The 3,775-nt window shown below is 43.3% G+C and overlaps 1 non-coding gene across 1 annotated transcript; it reads right to left on the bottom strand.

Moving 5' to 3' along the window:
- Positions 1-1,099: 1,099 nt before the first annotated feature.
- Positions 1,100-1,205, bottom strand: LOC113746402 (U6 spliceosomal RNA). The gene has a single exon (XR_003462831.1). It is a non-coding gene; the product is annotated as a U6 spliceosomal RNA (small nuclear RNA).
- Positions 1,206-3,775: the final 2,570 nt, after the last annotated feature.

Raw genomic sequence — 3,775 nt, forward strand, 5'->3', positions numbered from 1 at the left:
CCTCTCTGACTTTATCTCCAAAACCTCTAACATGTTCTGTCCCTCTGATGGACTCATTCCTGATCCTATCCATCTTGGTCCCTCCCAAAGAGAACCTCAGCATCTTCATCTCTGCTACCTCCAGCTCTGCCTCCTGTCTTTTCCTCAGTGTCTCTAGACCAAACAGCATCGCTGGTCTCACCTTTCCTTTCATTTTAGCTGAAACTCTTCTATCACACATCACACCTGACACTTTTCTCCACCCGTTCCAACCTGCCTGCGCACGCTTCTTCACCTCTTTTCCACACTCTCCATTGCTCTGGACTGTTGTCCCTAAATACTTAAAATCCTCCACCTTCTTTATTTCTTCTCCCTGTAACCTCACTCTTCCACTTGCGTCCCTCTCATTCACACACATGTACTCCGTCTTGCTGCGGAGAACCTTCATTCCTCTCCTTTCCAGGGCGAACCTCCACCTCTCTAGCTTCTCCTCTACCTGTTCCCTGCTCTCACTACAGATCACAATGTCATCTGCAAACATCATAGTCCATGGAGATTCCTGTCTAACCTCGTCTGTCAGCCTGTCCATCACCATAGCGAACAAGAAGGGGCTCAGAGCTGATCCCTGATGCAGTCCCACCTCCACCTTGAACTCCTCTGTCACACCTACAGCACACCTCACCACTGTCTTACAGCCCTCATACATGTCCTGCACCGCTCTAACATACTTCTCTGTCACTCCAGACTTCCTCATACAATACCACAGTTCCTCTCTGGGCACCCTGTCACAAGCTTTCTCCAGATCTACAAAGACACAGTGCAGCTCCCTCTGACCTTCTCTGCACTTCTCTGTCAACATCCTCAAAGCAAATACTGCATCTGTAGTACTGAAACCATACTGCTGCTCACAAATGCTCACTTCTGCCCTTAGTCTAGCTTCTACTACTCTTTCCCATAACTCTCATAGTAACAGCCCTAAAAGTCTGAAACGTGAGCACACATGAGATCAGCTGTAACTCTGGGCTGCAGTACAGCGTCCGGCCTGAGGTGACGCTGTTGGGTCGAAATATGAAAATAATCATTTTAAAAAATCATATTTTTATGAAAAAGAATAAAGGGCATAAAGAAGGAACGCTTCACGAATTTGCGTGTCATCCTTGCGCAGGGGCCATGCTAATCTTCTCTGTATCGTTCCAATTTTAGTATATGTGCTACCGGAGTAACACAACAGAGCAATATTTCTGAATTCTATATATAGGTGACTGTACCGGGACGATCCTCAGTCAGGGTGGTGGCAGAGATCAGACACTTCTCAGGGCTCTAGAGTGCCTGTGTGACTTGTCCTGCTGTCTTGAGTGGCTGCTGTGTGCAGGGTTCGAGCTACGAGAGTCTAGAATGAGCCATAATAACCAGAAACGACATATTTGATTATTTTACTCACAGAGCGAGAGCACAGAGGGCTTCTGGGTAATCACGTCACGTCACACACGCAGTCAGGATTGGTGGGTGGAAGGCGGAAGAACAATGGCTTCAGGCACAGCTCCTCCTCCTGCATTCCTGCCCCTGCTGCTGCCGGAAACAGAGAGCAGGGTGGGGGCAGGAAGGCACACAGAGAGCAGGGTGGGGGTAGGAAGACGGAGACACGCAGGCTGCAAACATGTGACCAGCAGCTCCTCGGCTCTGCACGGCAACCTGTGAACACACACTGCATACAGCAACATACCGTGTGTTCAGGAGAGGGAACGCTGCGTGTTGTGTGTGTGCACGTCCAGTCCTGACGTGGACGCCGACAGCCGGACCTCCAAAACCAAACAGGGATTTCACGTCCTTCCACAGTATCAGGACACGGGAGACGGAGAGGAGGAGCTCGTGTTGCCTAAAAACAGGGTTACACAGCTAGTTAGATGTTTTAACTTATACAATGTTTACATTCCTTTATTATTGCTGTTTCCCTGAGACTGGCAGGGTAAGGTAAAGTTCATGTTAATGTATAAACAGAGGGATTTCAGAACAGATGGAGTCAGGGACAGGTCAGAGAGGTGACATCTAGACTGGGGACATACTGGCTACTCATTAGAGGATATGTTTAAGAAAACTGTTTAAATGCATTATATGCAGATTGACTGTTAACAATTAGCAGTCCATCTTCAGGAAAATGTATAAGAACCAACTGTTAACGCTCCTCAGAGAGCCTTTTTCTCTGTAACCCCTTTAGTGTGTTGCACTGTGAAACGCTCCTCTTGTACAAGAACAATAAATTCAACTTAAACTCTGATGTTTCGAATCCGATCCTCCTTATTTAAGGGTTTTTCTTTAAAATTCCTGTAACAGATGTGTGAGTGTGTTATATAACACAACACAGACAGGATTGTTTTAGTATTTCCACTTTTCTTGTGGCTCTGCTGCTGTTTTAGAAATTAAAAAACAAATAATGAATGCAGGTGCAGTTCCACAAACTCACCGGTAGATGTCAGGGTAGGACCGCTGTGTGGCGCTGCTGCCTTTAGAGAAACAAACAAATGTGAGTTATTATTAATTATTTATTAGTAATAATCATCAACAACAAGTGCTTTAAGGTGTATACTGTGTTTACATGGGAACTGCTGTTTAGTTTAACAACTGAAACATGCTAAATCCCATTAACACATCAGGACATGTAACAATTTACTGCCTGCACAAAGATTAATTAAGATTTTCTTTAAATCAGAGGTTTAGATTAGGACATCACTAACGAATCAGGCACATCATTGTTTATTACAGTCTCACTGTGATGATCTGTCATTAAGGCTGGGCGACATATCGATATTTTAATCTATATCGATATATTTTCAAACGCGATATAGCACGAGACCATATCATTTATATCGATTTAGTTTATTCTGCGTTAAAATGACTACACATTTCTTCCCTTTTATTTCTCCTCTCCCTGTGTCCAGGTCTCCTACTCCAGAAAAAGTCTCGAGATTTGTCTCCAGTCGCTTTTTGGGGAAAACACACAAATCTCTATAAGGTCTGAAAAGTCTCTGAATACAGAGACAAAGTCTCTAAGTTGTCAACACTGAACAACCGAAGCAGCGGGGTTACAGGTGGAGCACAGGTCTTGACCTGTGTGTCAGCTGTTGCAGTGCATTGTGGGATTTGTAGTGTGAGTGATTTACCGGCGTATCTCCATTCAGATCGAGATATGACTTTTGGTCCAAAACATCTGGCTACATCAAGACAGGATGAAATAAAAGCCTGGATCTTACTTAACAAAGTAAATCTTATTTATAACTCATCATTAATTCATGAATGTCTTACTGTAATGTTTCAGTGTGATCAGGACTGGACTGCAGATATATTAACAACTCAATATATAGATGCAGCTCAGCTTGTCTCCACACGGTCCTCACAGGGCTCGTCATTCACCTGATGGAGTCACGTGTTTACCTGCCCGCCTCTGTCCGCATGCTACAAACACGTCCTTTAACATCCTGTTAAAACATTCTGTAACATTATGAGAATGTAAATAGTTCACAATGTTTTATTTATCTGACACAAATACAACAATAAAAACTGTCACTGTGACTACATCTAAAGCAACAGCCAGACAACCACACAGCCCCAAACAATAATAATAATTATAACAACAACAACAATAATAATAAGAGAATGTAAATAGTTCACAATGTTTTATTTATCTGACACAAATACAACAATAAAAACTGTCACTGTGACTACATCTAAAGCAACAGCCAGACAACCACACAGCCCCAAACAATAATAATAATTATAACAACAACAACAATAATAATAA

The sequence above is a fragment of the Larimichthys crocea genome, chromosome VIII (assembly GCF_000972845.2).
Source record: "Larimichthys crocea isolate SSNF chromosome VIII, L_crocea_2.0, whole genome shotgun sequence".
Lineage (NCBI taxonomy): Eukaryota > Metazoa > Chordata > Actinopteri > Sciaenidae > Larimichthys > Larimichthys crocea.